The 15570-nt window shown below is 42.2% G+C and overlaps 1 protein-coding gene and 1 long non-coding RNA gene across 2 annotated transcripts in view; one reads left to right on the top strand and one right to left on the bottom strand.

Annotated features, from left to right (window-relative positions):
* Positions 1-15570, bottom strand: part of nav3 (neuron navigator 3) — a 313027-nt gene that overhangs the window by 202780 nt on the left and 94677 nt on the right. The window lies entirely within an intron of this gene.
* Positions 6900-7641, top strand: LOC116736640 (uncharacterized). The gene is made up of 2 exons (XR_004342641.1): positions 6900-7482; positions 7573-7641. It is a non-coding gene; the product is annotated as an uncharacterized LOC116736640 (long non-coding RNA).

Genomic DNA, 15570 nt, shown 5'->3' with positions numbered 1-15570 from the left:
CAGGTAAGTTCTGCACAAATTACAAAATGATAAGTACATTGCATTCACCATTGAGCAGTGACAATGCTCAATGGTCAGAGCTTTTCGGCTCTGTAGGTTTGCATGCCGTCTTCCAGTGGGTGGAACAACACTTCAGTAGTAGGAAACAAATTACAACTTTTTAAAAAAAAATCTAAGCTACGTGTGGCTGCAAACTCACACTGCAGTCTACCCAATGTGAAACATGATAGTGGTAGAATCATGCATAGGGGATTCTTTTTTCAGCAATACGATGGGCCAGAAAGTACTTGGCCCCAGTATCAAGTCTTTTGCTGTGTCTAACCACTTTTCTTGGTTAGAGATTCACCTTCTGCTAGGACAACACTATAGGTATGCAGCAAGTACTACAATAGAGGAGTTTAGTTCAAACCAATGAATCAAACTGATTTTGTTAAAAAGACATACTCTTTTTCCCTTTGGTTGTCATGTGATAAAATGTCCAACTTAATAAAGTATGGGTATGTTTAAAACTTAATGTAGTTTTGTTAATAGTGGCCAAGGGACAGTAAGAGTGCAGAGCTTGCAGATGATCTTGCATAACTTGAATAGAAAATAAATGAATCTAAAGATCTCAACTGTTACCTGAAAAGAAGTCATGTTACTCTAGGAATACTCAGAATTTCCAAATATGGTCTTTACCAGGTATAGTCAGAAAGACAGCTGTTCCGTCTTTGAACATAGATGGTCTATATAATAATTTGTTCAAGTCTGAACAAATTACTATTTGTCCAGAGTTTTACTCTGAGGTTGAAACACACCACAGACTTTTGATGGGATAAAGAAGGAAACTTGCTATAAGCTAGGCAAACACACCAAACATCTCTGTGTTTTTCATTTTGTTGCAGGAAATCCCTGGGAGGGTGTTGGATATAGCTTTGATCTCCACAATTTTTTTTTGGTTCACAGAGTTTACTAAAACGTTCTTAGAAAGCAGAAAAGTACAGTAGCTTGAATGTCTAAGAGTGGCCTGAAGCAGAAACAGGGGATGAAAGGCAGCCAAATCCCTGCAACACTCACTCCCCACTCAAACTTGTCTTCCTATACTTATTAGGTAAAATCAGGACTCTGTGGGACAGTGCTTTCCTCATGTGACACTTGTTAGTGTTTAGTCACAAGTGTTATGTACTGTATATCTCTTTTATCTCTGTACATGTCTTAAAGTGCTTTTAAGACTGGTGGCTATATCAATAAAATACTTGAGACCGATTGATTTTTGTTTAGTAAATCTGATTAGACAGGTGGGTTATTAAAGTCATTACTGAGGAATGTCAAACTTGTGTGGAGGTTACTTAGTTACAAGAACAAGCAGAAGTGGAACTAATTTGTGTCAGCTAGTACGCAGTGATCCATTGCTTGGGTGCTGGGGCTTATTTTTCCACCCAAACAAACAATGTCAGAGCTGAGAGAGCAGTGTGGCCTAATGGAGTACAGCACTGTACAAGTGAGCTGCGCTGATTCATAAAGAAGAAATGGAAAGAGCAAATGGTAGAACAGCTCTGTTACATTTAGGGTTATCTGGAGCAAGGCTTTTATAAAGGATTGGAATCAGTCACTTAAACTGAAATCCTGACACCAGTTGCCGGTGTACTTACACATCCCCAGGAGGCTGTGTATGTGTTCCACCGCCTTTTTTTTTTTTGACAGTCACAACCTATTTCCATGTCCAGAGTGTAATAAACTCTAAGCCTTACTCCTCCCCCCCAAGTAATTTGGAATTTTGACAAGCAGTATACTTTTTTTTTTTTAACAATTTGCAATGATGTTCACAGTGAAAGATACATTGCTGGCTGCTGCAAAACCTGGTCTCTGTGTCATAATTTACTCTGTCGGATTAATTATTTGATAAAGGCTAATGCTGTATTAGATTTGCCCATTTGGAATGCAATTGTGATGTTCACATTGTACTGTTTTCTGTTTGAGCCAATCCTAGTCACGCCCCTCATTTCCGTTATTCCTCGCACCTGCGTTGCTTCCTGATTGTCTCCCTTCTTAAGCCTCTCTCAGTCGCAACCACACTGCCAGATTATCGAACGCTTTCAGCAAGTAGTTTTCCAGCAGTCTTACCTCGCCCTCATAGCTACGACCACGCTTTGTTCCTCGGACCTGCCCCTTTTGCCTTGCCCTTGTCGGACTGTTACTATCGCCCTTCTGGATCTCGACCCACGCCTGTTTCAGTTACACCGCTCTCGCCCACTCCCACGGATTCTACCCTTAGCCCCGATCGTGCATGACCTCGGCCCGTCTGACTAAGGATTCGGATCTGGATTTGGTTCTTCTGCTGCCTAACTAGTTTGTACGCTGCCCTGCATCAGCGCTTCCCTCCCCAGGCACTTCCTGCCGAGCTCTGCGTCAGCGCAGCATCCGCGCTCCTCCTGGTTCCTCAGCCGATCACTTCAGTTACTGATCGCCAAGCCAGGTTAGTGTTCCCTTAACACACACGCAGTAACAGATCCTTTTGTTGCTATTTGTCCAGTCACCGATCTCTCCTCTCCGCCCCCCTTCGCAGTGCTGCAGCGGACGATCCTGCGTGCCCGGTTTAAGCTGCCTTTTAATAAATATCAGAGTTTTCTGCTCACTCCTGTGTCGTGGCTGATTTTCTGGGTCCCTCTAGTGAACCATTACAGTATAATCTGGCCACTATGGACCCATCGCACGCACAGGAATGGCGCACTGCTGTAGAGAAATCCATTTCCAAATTGGAGGTCAATATGCAGGAAATGATGTCTATGCTTTCCAAGTTGACAGTCCCCACAGCGCCTCCCAGTGCCTCGGCTGCGCCAGGACAAGCTCCTCCTCAGCAGGTGCGGTTACCTCTTCCCCAGGAGCCCCGTCTGTCCCCTCCTGAGGTTTTCTGTGGTGAGCCTAGCCAATGTCGGCCCTTTATTACCCAGTGTGAAATTCATTTTGAGCTTCAGCCCAGCTCTTTTCCCTCCGAGCGAGCTAAGGTCGCTTACCTGATTTCTCTACTATCGGGCAAGGCTAAGATTTGGGGTACAGCTGAATGGCAGAAGGACTCGCTCATCTGTTACAGTTTTAATGATTTCTCCAAAGAGCTAATTCGTGTTTTTGATCCCTGCCTCCCTGAGAGAGAGGCAGCCCGAGGGCTCTGGAGAATTAAACAGGGCAAGAGACGCATTAATGAATATATCATTGACTTTCATACCCTTTCTGCTGACAGTGATTGGAATGATGAAGCCTTGTGTGACGCCTTTTACCAAGGTCTGAGTGAAAATATTAAAGATGAACTCTCAACTCGTGACCCCCCTAAGGATTTGGCTGACTTAGAAACCATGGCATCGCGGATTGACCAACGGATGCATGAAAGAAGGCTAGAGAAGGCTTCTGACCGACTATATCCGACTACATCCTTGGGGGTCCCCTCCAGGCTCACAATGAGGTCACCTTTGCCCAAACCACCTTCCTTCCCCCCCCAGGACCAACCAGAACCAATGCAGATTGGTCGCTCCAGGCTGACGCCCGAGGAGAGGGAGCGCAGGCTCAAGAAGGGCCTGTGTTTCTACTGTGGCAGTGAGGACCATCAACTTCGCCAATGTCCCTCAAAGAGGTTAGTTCCTTCAGTCTGTAGTGCTCTACTTAACCAACATACTACTACCAAATCTTCATTAATTACCATTAGTGCTCAGATTTCTATGCGTGGTCGCTCCCACTCTCTAGCGGCTTTTGTTGATTCTGGAGCCGACACTGAATTTATGGATGCTGAGCTAGCCCGCTCACTCCACTTGAAATTAAAAGAAAGTACTCGGAAGACTGAAGTCCAGGCTATTGACGGTCATGTTTTACACCAGGTCAAGCTGGAGACAGAGCCAGTCCGACTGATCGTGGGAGGGAATCATCAGGAATCCATCTCCTTTCTTATCATCAACTCGCCTAACATCCCGGTAATTCTGGGTGCCACCTGGTTGAGACTACACAACCCACATATTGACTGGGTCCATGGTTTGGTCCTCGGCTGGAGCACTCATTGTCTGTCCACCTGTCTTCAAGCTGCTAATCATCCGGGGCCAGTCCCTTTGGGTCCCCCAGTTCAGGACCCTGACCTTTCAGGGATCCCCAAGGACTACCATGACCTCAAGGAGGTTTTCAGTAAACATCGTGCCACTTCTCTCCCTCCACACCGCCCCTATGATTGTGCCATCAACCTGCTTCCTGGCACCTGCCCACCCAAGGGTCGTCTATTTTCACTCTCAGTCCCTGAAGACCAAGCCATGCGAGACTACATAAAGGAGGCCCTCCAAGCAGGAATCATTCGTCCTTCCTCATCCCCTGCTGGCGCAGGATTTTTCTTTGTAGGAAAGAAGGATGGTTCACTGCGCCCCTGCATCGACTACAGAGCACTCAATGACATCACCATCAAGAACCGTTATCCCCTCCCACTCACAAACACTGCATTTGAACGCATCCAAGGCTCTACCATCTTTACTAAATTAGATCTAAGGAATGCGTACCATCTGGTGCGTATTCGGGAGGGGGACGAATGGAAGACTGCCTTCAATACCCCTACTGGGCATTATGAATATTTAGTGATGCCATTTGGGTTGACCAATGCTCCAGCAGTGTTCCAGGCCCTCGTGAATGATGTCCTTAGGGACATGATTGGTCTTCATGTCTTTGTCTATCTAGATGACATCCTGGTTTTCTCTAAGGATCTATCCTCACACATCAACCATGTTCGTTCGGTACTTCTTCGTTTACTACAGAATAACCTGTTTGTTAAACCTGAGAAATGTGAATTTCATGTGTCCCAGACTTCCTTCTTAGGCTTTCTAGTCTCCCCCAACCAGCTATCCATGGAGGACCGCAAGGTTTCTGCTGTGCTGAGTTGGCCAACTCCTCAGGACCGTAAGCAGCTCCAGCGGTTCCTGGGGTTTGCTAATTTCTATCGGCGGTTCATTTGCAATTACAGTTCTATTGCCTCACCCCTTCATGCTCTAACCTCTCCCAAGTCTCGTTTTCAGTGGAACCCTAAAGCAGATGAGGCTTTTCAAAGACTTAAACACCTGTTCTCTACTGCACCAGTTCTCCATTCTCCCGACCTGAATAGACAGTTCATTGTGGAGGTCGACGCCTCGGAGTCTGGTGTTGGCGCGATTCTTAGCCAGAGGTATGAGGATGATAAGATTCATCCATGCGCCTTCTTTTCTAGAAGCCTCTCCTCTGCTGAGTGCAATTACGATGTGGGGGACCGAGAGTTGCTAGCGGTTAAACTAGCATTGGAGGAATGGAGACATTGGCTGGAGGGAGCTAAGGAACCCTTCCTAGTGTGGACTGACCACAAGAACCTCCAGTACCTCAAGTCAGCCAAAAGACTCAACACCAGGCAAGCCAGGTGGGCCCTTTTTTTCTCTCGCTTTGTGTTCACTTTGTCCTACAGGCCTGGCTCCAAAAATGTGAAGCCTGATGCATTGTCCAGGATTCATGAACCCCTGAACAAACCAGTGACTTCTTCAGAAGAATTTATTCTTCCAAGGTCTGTTCGGCTGGCAGTTACTCGGCTAGAGGTCGAGAACCGGGTCAGGGAGGCCAACCAACAGCAACGTCCCCCCCCGGGCTGTCCTCCCCACCGCCTCTTCGTACCTGACCGTCTTATCCCTGAGGTACTCGAACTTTGCCATGTGTCTAAATTGTTTTGTCACCCCGGTGTAGTCAAGACCCTAAAAGTGGTCCAGTCACGCTTCTGGTGGAGGAACATGGCCAAGGATGTCAAGGAGTTTGTCTCTGCCTGCCGGGTCTGCTCCCAGGCTAAGCCTTCTTGCCGACCCCCAGCAGGGCTTCTCCACCCTCTACCTGTTCCCCACCGGCCTTGGTCACATATTTCGATGGATTTCATCACGGGATTACCCGCCTCCAACGGGTACACTACCATACTCACGATAGTCGATCGCTTCTCCAAAATGACTCACTTGGTTCCCCTAATGAAATTGCCCTCCTCTAAGGAATTGGGTGTGATTCTCACCAGGGAGGTGTTCAGACTTCATGGACTTCCCATGGACATAGTCTCTGACCGTGGTCCTCAATTCGTCTCTTGTTTTTGGAAAGAGTTTTGTAGGCAGCTAGGGATCCAGGTGAGCCTCTCCTCAGGTTTCCATCCGCAGACGGATGGCCAATCTGAGCGTCTCAATCAGGAAGTGGAGATCAAGCTTCGCATGCTCTGTGAACAGGATCCAACCAAGTGGGTGCAGAATCTGCCTTGGGTGGAGCATGCCATCAACTCACTTCCCTCCAGTGCCACTGGGTTGTCTCCCTTCCATACTGTTTATGGTTTCCAGCCACCTGTTTTCTCCTTGCAGGAGCGGTCTGCCATGGTTCCCTCTGCCCATGCCTCAGCCAGGAGGTGCCTCAGGGTATGGAGAAAAGCCCGCAGGGCTCTTTTAACTACGTCTGCCATGTATTCCAGGTCAGCCAACCGACACAGGATCCCGGCTCCTGCTTACCTTGTAGGTCAGAGGGTGTGGCTGTCAACCAGGGACCTTCCCCTTCGGGTAGAGAACAAGAAATTGGCTCCACGCTTTGTCGGACCGTTCCCCATCTCCAAGGTGGTGAATCCTGTGGCCGTCCGCCTCCAGCTGCCTGCTTCTCTGAAGGTCCATCCCACTTTCCATGTCTCACGCGTCAAGCCTGTCGCCACTTCCAGACTCGTGCCCCCCTCCAAACCCCCTCCTCCCGCCCGATTCTTCGCTGGGGGTCCCGTCTACACTGTGAGACGTCTCCTCCGATCTAGAAGGTGGGGCCGTGCCACCCATTATCTGGTGGACTGGGAGGGTTATGGGCCAGAGGAGCGCTCATGGGTTCCATCCCGCCACATTGTGGACAAGGCCCTCATCAGGGATTTCCATCGTGATCACCCCGACCAGCCTGGTGGTCCTTCAGGGGCCGGACCTTGAGGAGGGGGTACTGTGATGTTCACATTGTACTGTTTTCTGTTTGAGCCAATCCTAGTCACGCCCCTCATTTCCGTTATTCCTCGCACCTGCGTTGCTTCCTGATTGTCTCCCTTCTTAAGCCTCTCTCAGTCGCAACCACACTGCCAGATTATCGAACGCTTTCAGCAAGTAGTTTTCCAGCAGTCTTACCTCGCCCTCATAGCTACGACCACGCTTTGTTCCTCGGACCTGCCCCTTTTGCCTTGCCCTTGTCGGACTGTTACTATCGCCCTTCTGGATCTCGACCCACGCCTGTTTCAGTTACACCGCTCTCGCCCACTCCCACGGATTCTACCCTTAGCCCCGATCGTGCATGACCTCGGCCCGTCTGACTAAGGATTCGGATCTGGATTTGGTTCTTCTGCTGCCTAACTAGTTTGTACGCTGCCCTGCATCAGCGCTTCCCTCCCCAGGCACTTCCTGCCGAGCTCTGCGTCAGCGCAGCATCCGCGCTCCTCCTGGTTCCTCAGCCGATCACTTCAGTTACTGATCGCCAAGCCAGGTTAGTGTTCCCTTAACACACACGCAGTAACAGATCCTTTTGTTGCTATTTGTCCAGTCACCGATCTCTCCTCTCCGCCCCCCTTCGCAGTGCTGCAGCGGACGATCCTGCGTGCCCGGTTTAAGCTGCCTTTTAATAAATATCAGAGTTTTCTGCTCACTCCTGTGTCGTGGCTGATTTTCTGGGTCCCTCTAGTGAACCATTACAGCAATAAAGCAAAAACCTAGCTTGCCACTAAAGTCTTTGACTCAAGAGCATAGGCAATATTTGCCAAAGTTTGCCAGTTATTACTTTGACTAGTCCTTAAGTTATTTCCATTGATTTTAAGAACTTTATTGTTAACTGGGAATAGCATCAGTTATCTGGCCTGAAGCCTTTCTCACACATGACAAATTATGCAAGATATAGACAGGAAACACAGAGAACAGCTTTTGGACATGACATAATTTATTTAAAAATGGGCAGATGACAACTGGAAGAATAAAAAAAATGAAAATAAAATAATCATAAAAAGTGCAAAATATATAAAAGAGAAAGAAACAAATTATACTAGTAATGTGCATTGCATCAAGACAATCTAAACTGATGAGGTGGTGCTCCTTACACTAGAGTGTTTTCTGCTATGGGAGATATTGCATCTCTCAGCAAATAAAGCTAAAGTACCTTGGAGCTGACTCATGGTTTGGCTCGAGTTATTCTTCAGTGATGTGTAAAAATGTGCATTTGAAAAGGCTGAAATGATTGCTGCATGGGAATAGCTCTTACAGAAGCGCCTTCTCCCGTCTCTATGTTTTATTCAATATGTTTATAGGCCAGAGTGGAACGCAGAGTAAACATTCTGCAACAGATCTTTGTCAAATTCACTACAATCTGTCCTCAGTATGAATAACAGGCTGGATTTTTAAAGGCACATTTGTTGAAGAAAAAACAAGCTCATTGAACAGTGAATAAACAGAGGGCAAGTGTTATTTCCCTTCAGAAGTAGGGCTTGTTATGAGATGTCATGGTATGGGCCAACATAAGTTTTCTCATCGAAGAGAAGTCTGACGCTACTGTTACAATCTCACGACATAAAGAGATGTCTTTTGAGCTCAAAGCTCTTTATGTAGGTTTCAGGCTCTAATTTTGAATGAAGAAAGAGAGTAACTCTTGAGTCTACAGAATCTACAGAAGTGTCTAATAAAAGCTACCATCTCTAGCTGAAGACACCCAGTTACAAAAGCATCAAAGAACCTCCCCACACCGAAACCAATTTTAAACTGCTTGTGTGGCTGTCTTTTGGCAACGTTGTAGAAAAACCAGTGTTGTATAAAGTACTGAAATCTCAGAGTCAAGTAAAAGTACAAGTACCTCTCCAAAATATGACTTTGGTAAAAGTCGAAGTCACTGACTGAAATGTTACTTGAGTAAAAGTCTTAAAGTATTTGAAACTTCTTGTACTTAAGTATGGAAATTACTGTAAAAATGGATGTACTCAAGTAATGTAATGAAAAGTACAAGTAAAAAGTAAAACAAAGCAAATGCAGTTTGAATGACATTTTTTATATTTTGGTAAACTTGTCAAATACACTTAAAATAATGTACCCAACCAAGTGCAGGCAAAATTAAACCTGCTAATGGATATACCTGCAGGCATCATTTAGTTAAGAAAATTAGGTGCTTTACCTATAGCACAAGGTTAACTTAACCTGCTTTACAACTGAACCAGCTTCTTAGTATACCCTCCAGGACAGAAAATACAAAGTTTTTGTAAGCCTTAAGTTTTCCCTTCAAGTAAGATCAGTGCTGAAAATGAGAAAAATAAATAGTACAGAAAATGCGGCCAACATGAAGAAAAAGAGCTGTTACGATTACTCTACTTCACAAATCAGTGAATCAGTCAATGCTACAGTCAGTAGGTGGTGCACACAACTGGTCATTATGCAAAAGAAAAAAAGAATTGGGAGGGAAATGCAGCTTATTGGCATCTCTGTAAACCTGGTTTTGAACTTGCATGCCTTTCCTATATTCGTTAAATTTAGTCTAAATTGCTATCGCTATGGCTTCTGTCCCCGCTTGAACAGAGGAGTCTAGGTAGCTTGCTACAGTCAACATTAGGCCTAAGCTAAATACACCACGTGTGGAACTGAAACAATGCCAAACAAAGTTCATTTATGGTCAAGATTTCACAATACAGTAGTGCCTAGTGACCAAGCTATAGTTACTGAAACAGGAGGATTATAACCATTTCATAAGAAGTTACCTCGATGTGTTTCTTCAAGTTGGACGGGGAGTTTTTGTAAGATAGAATTTCCATGTGACTGCTACTGATTGCGAGACTTGCTTTGTGTTTAATGGGAGAAGTGAAACAGGTGTATCCTAATTAAAAGTAAAGAAATCAAGAAATGGCAAAAAATGTGGAATGAAGATAAGAAAGGAAGAAGATTATATGAAGTACAAAAGTCAGTTTGAATTCGAAGCATTAATGAACGAAACAGAAGAGAAGAAATAATAATTAGTAGATTAAGAGTAGGTCATACCTACTTAAATGACATGCTTTATAAAATAGGGAGGAAAAATAATGATAAATGTGAGAGATGTGGAGAGAAAGAAAATGTAGAACACATATTGATGAACTGTAAGTCAAATGAACTCGAAAGGGAAGAATTAAAGAGAATAGTTAGAAATATGGGGCATGAATGGAATCTTAAAGGTATATTAGGAAATGAAGGAAACATAACAGATATTCACAAATTAAGGAAAGCATTGTTTATTTATCTTAAGAATACAAAATTAAAAAGTAGAATTTAATAGATATGAAGTAATGCTTCTACACACTCATGTACAGTAGGTGGCGGTATGCACCTTAAAGTTGCTTGTGATCCGCCATAATAGAAAAGAAGAAGAAGAAGAAGTATCCTATTGGTGGTGATGAACAAGCCCAGGCAAGCAGGCTACGGACTTTGTTCGGTAGCCTACTTGCTACTTGCTAATCAGTAGGTGGGGTCAAAACACTTGCGTTTCTCTCTCTCGCTTTTTTGTAACGAGTAACTAAACCACACATTGAAAATGTATCGGAGTAAAAGTACGCAATTAAGTTCGGAAATATAGTGAAGTAAAAGTGAAAGTCATCAAAAATTTTCATACTCCAGGAAAGTATGAAGTACTCCAAAATATACTTAAGTAAAGTAGTGAAGTATTTTTACTTCGTTACTATACAACACTGAGAAAAACAGTGACTAACAAGATACAAATAACTCCTAAAAACTGTGAAAATACCATGGCGGGCTAACCGTAGCTAATGACGCTGAAGTGAACTTCTGCTTCTGAGTTTCCCATCATTGCTAAACCAGAAGGGCTTGTTAAAAGGTTTAATGAGTGTAAAATGTGTTTATTCATGTCTAGTGCAAGTTCAAAAATATTTAGACCGATCAAACCTGAACTGGGTAATTGTACATTGAGTAGAAATTGTTAAAAGCACACTTTGATATTCTTGAAACATTTGTTTTCTTTGTATAAATGAAACAGAAAGATTTTCTCCTTTTTTGGATTCAGAGTGAACTTAGAAATAAAGAAGCAAACAAATTATTTGCTTGAATGTATTTTAGGCTCTGGGAGACAGAAAAGGAAACTGTTTTTGGGAAGATCAAAGAATTTCTAAGAACATTGTGACTACCTATTTGTTAGCTGGTGATGGTGCTAAAGTTAGTATCACAGGGAGAATGTTCAATGTTTTGGGGTTTAAGCTCATTTTTCAATCAGGCATGCATGAGCAGAAACTATGGGTCAGAAATTCTCCTGTTTCACTTTGGGTGGATGGTTAACATGCATTTGCTGAAGCCACAAGTGAAGCTTTGCCACCAGTGTGACTGTGAATAATACAAGATGTAGTTGTATCCTGTAAATATCTGATTATGAAAAGGAACAAAAAGAGAATAATTTGCTAACCTGTACAACCAGTTAAAAAATTGAAGCTCAATAGCTAAAAAAACTAGCTATTGAGCTAGTTTTTAAATTAAAATTAAATGGATTTAATTTAAATGAAATTAAATCCATTTAATTTCACCGCCAAATAGCTTCTCTAGAAAGTTGAAATCAGCTCAATCAGTCCTAAAGAAACACTGCAAGAAGTAAACTGGATATGTCCAGCATCCTGTAGACGTAAAAAAAAAAAGATAAAACTGACAACTCAACTGCAAAAAAGAAAAATCAGCAATCTGAGAAAATGAATCAGAAAACTAGCCAGAAATATTTAGTACTCAGATGTGCTACTACATTTAAAAAAAAAAAAAGGTTTGCTGAGATTTAAAGTAAATCAAAATCCTGTAAAGGGTTGCAAAAATATTATGTAAAGAATTCAGAGCAATTAGAAAACAACAGGTGTTTCTTGAAAAGCGACCTAACAAGGTATAACAATGCTGGATAGACTCTGTACCTGTCACTCAGAATTAAACAGCGGGCAATAAATAATACACACTCTATAATCCAGTTTGTCATTAAGCTCAGATTTGTGGAGCAAACTTTGGGCCAATGGATGTTTCCAACTTACAAACCAACTGTGTTTAAATGAAAAAATAGATATATATTAATTCCTCTTCTGGGGTTTTCAGGCAGTTGTTGTTTCTTTCAGCTCTTAGACATATTCGTTGCATGCCCACTTTAGCTTTTGGTCATGCGGTGTTTGGCTGAGTGTTCGCTGTGGGGAAAGTGGGAAACCATTTCTCCACTTATAACTAATACCCACTGGAGCCTGTAAACGCGGCCACGGCAGAATGGGCCTAACATCCCTGATGAGAGAGGAGGTGGGAGTGTGCGTGCGGGTGGGGTGTGTGTGTGTGTGTGTGGAGAAGAACAACGGAGGGTCTTGGCCTGCAGTTTCAAGTGATAGGCTGCTGAATACTTTCAAAAATGAGTCGGCGTTCACCTAGTCATTATGGTAATAATCATCTCTTTAAGTCTGACGTACGGACAAATGGATGTGGTTAAGCAGAGCTGGGAGGGATGAAGGTCACTGAGTACGTCCACAGTATCAAGGAATCTTCTGCATGTCCTAGAGTGACTTTTTTCTTGAGATGTTTCTGGTTTTCACTCTCATTTTCTTCTGTTTCACTAGTTTAGTAACAATTCTGCAAACCACCCAGTTAGACCAGATTACATCACCACTAAATTTGTTTAGATAAAGGGGTTTACACGGGGTGATGACACAAACCAAAATCATATACCCCTTATATGAGACACTCTGACACCAGTGCTGCCCTACTTTTAAGCTATGGGGCTTGTTGTGCTTCCTCATGCTTAGGAAGCAAAAAGCCCGAACCGTAATCTCAACCGTTACTTGATCTCTTGACACTAACGACAAACACATATAAAATACTTGAAAATAAGTACAAAATAAGGTAAAAACATTGTCCGTTAGAATGGATTAAAATGTTCATATACTTGAATAGTACATTTTTACAAGAAAAATGTCCGAGAATATTGCCTACTAGCATAAGCTAGAGTTAATGTTAGCCACAAAGTTTAAAGAAAGTAAAACTCACCTTCGTATCCCTGAATGTATAATGAGGCGTACATCTTAAAACCTTTCTCCAGATTACTTGTTGGAGCTTCGGATTGATGTACATCGTTAATTGTTACCTTGGGCAAGCCCTGCAAGCACCTAAAGTAAAATGCCATTTTCAATAGACCGGAAACGACCGAGCCGTTTCTCCACGAACACGGAAACTGACGTGCAAAGAGCCCATATTTGAAGTTGAGCTCATGTGTCTATTCAATAATATCAGCACAAGGGAATTTGAATTATGTTTGTCACTGATAAACATAATTCAGTGACAAAATATGTTCAACTTAAAACCCAAATACAGCCATTTATCTAAACATTTAACATGGCTCAGTCAAAGTCCAGACCAAACTGACATTAAGTTGCGGCAACACCTGAAAAGTAATGTCCACAGAGACACTCCATCCAATCTGACCGAGAGCAAGATATCTTAAAAAGAAGAATATGGAAAATCTCAGTCTGTGAAAAAAAAAGGGAACGTAATATCTTTGTGTTGGTCTAGTATAAAAAATCCTTAGAAAATTGATTGAATTTGGTTGTTGTAACCTGAGAAAATGTGAAAAGTTTAAAGTACGCAGGGTTTATGTTGGAACTGTAGATTAAAGTCATGTCAGTTTGATCATATGGCTGTGTGACAAAAAAAAAGAAGGTTTCTGCCTACATCTCTGGAACTGTGGGTTAAGGAAGAAATTCCCAGACAAACGCTGAAAATGTACACCACCTGGGACTCTTCCAGAGGTTACAAGCCCTGAAGATAAAACATATCTGTCAGTGCTGCAGCAGCTCTCCTGGGCCTCTGTTAAAGGCCGACGGAGGTGGAACAGAAAAGTGAGAGTTACTGCTCTGGGGCCAATCCTGTGGGGCCAAAAAAACTAATCTGCACATCAAAGTTGTGCTGTCATATTCTGCTGTAGATCAGTGTAGACCTGCATGCAGGATTCCTCTGGTCTCAGCTGGGCGGTTAGTTTGTGACCAAATAGTAAAAAGAAGACAGTACTGTGAGGGGTGGGGACAGTATCTATGTACACCTTTAGTCACTATCACTTTTTATGTTTGAGATTTTGTAAAAAAATAAAAATAAAATATTGCTTTGGGTACACATCATAGCAACTGCCCAAAAGTAAAAAAGTACTTTTTTACTTCCAGGAAATGACTGTCCAAAGGAGGAGTACCTCAACCAAAGGGCATCATAAGCAAAAGTCTACAAAAAAAAGGTGAAAAAAATAAAATTAAATAAATAAATAAATAATAATAATAAAATCCCCTCATTTAATAATTCTAAAGAAACTGACTTAAAAATGTATGTTGAAAAACTGAGGTTAATTATCCGAAACTTGTAAAAACATTAGCTCTTTGTCAGAAGTTTAACTATATCTCATAAGCAGATCCCTGTTTTTTAACTTTTATTTTTCTTTTGCTGTAGCAGACGCTTTATTATATGTACTTGAATGCATTTATGACACTTTTAAGACAGTTGTACAGACGAAAAGGTACACACCATTTTTATTTTACCAATTGGTTTATGTATTTATTTACCTTTTGTTTTTTACTTTATTTTTTCTACTTTGAAGATTGAAAGATCTAAACATCAACATTGTCAATGTATGGTTATTCTTTCTTTTACTTTTTTTTAAATAATATTGTCATATTTGTTATTATGTTAAAAATTCTCTATGCATGGCAATGTTATTTATCTGAAATAAGGTTAAAAAGATATACAAAAAGAACCAATCAGAGCAAACGTAATATTAGAGAAACAGTAGGGCTGGAAAAAGTATGACGATATGATGGTAAGCATTTGATACCAGTCAATAGATAATTATTGATAAGCTTTTGTTTTAAATATCTGAAATACTGCCAAACTGGTGATGTGACTTTTTCTATTTGATCCACAGTTTTCACTCCATGCTGTTTTTAATTTTTTAATTTTTACGTAGTTATAAGGTGAAACCTGAAACTGCTGCTTCAGAAGTTACTCAACAGGTTGTTGCTCGGTAACCACAGAGTCAGGTAGTTAGTGCATGCCACCAAATTTGCTTAGCTGTCCATGAGAGGTCGAGCAGCTGAAGCCTTTCTTCTGTCTACATCCCCCAGAATGCTGTGCGGTTCCGAATTGGAGTTCAGTGAAATTATTGAGCATTGTATCAGATATATCATCTATTGATATTGATCATGTTGTTATTGATTTATTATGTAGCCCTGAGAAAGATGAGCTAAATCTTTTAGAAAAACAAATGTAAATGCACACAATTCCATTTATCAACAAAGAAAATTGAAAAAACAATTTCATTCTCCTCATTAGCCAAGACTGGTGCAGCTGTAGCAGTCTGTCTCACGGATGAGGATGGAGTAAATGGATTAGTCTCAACTCGATGATTCGGAATCAGCGTGAAGTTTACTATAATGGGATCTCTTCTCATTTAGGGAGAAAGACATTCTTCAATTAATTTATGCTGCAGCGTATCTACCAATGATTACAACCCATACTGTGCTTCACTGGATACAAACGTATTTCTAATTTACACGGGAAAAAAGTGTTTGTGTCTGCT

This window comes from Xiphophorus hellerii, chromosome 17 (assembly GCF_003331165.1).
Source record: "Xiphophorus hellerii strain 12219 chromosome 17, Xiphophorus_hellerii-4.1, whole genome shotgun sequence".
Lineage (NCBI taxonomy): Eukaryota > Metazoa > Chordata > Actinopteri > Cyprinodontiformes > Poeciliidae > Xiphophorus > Xiphophorus hellerii.
The sequence above is the reverse complement of the archived record's forward strand: the minus strand, read 5'-3'. Positions and strand labels throughout refer to the sequence as shown.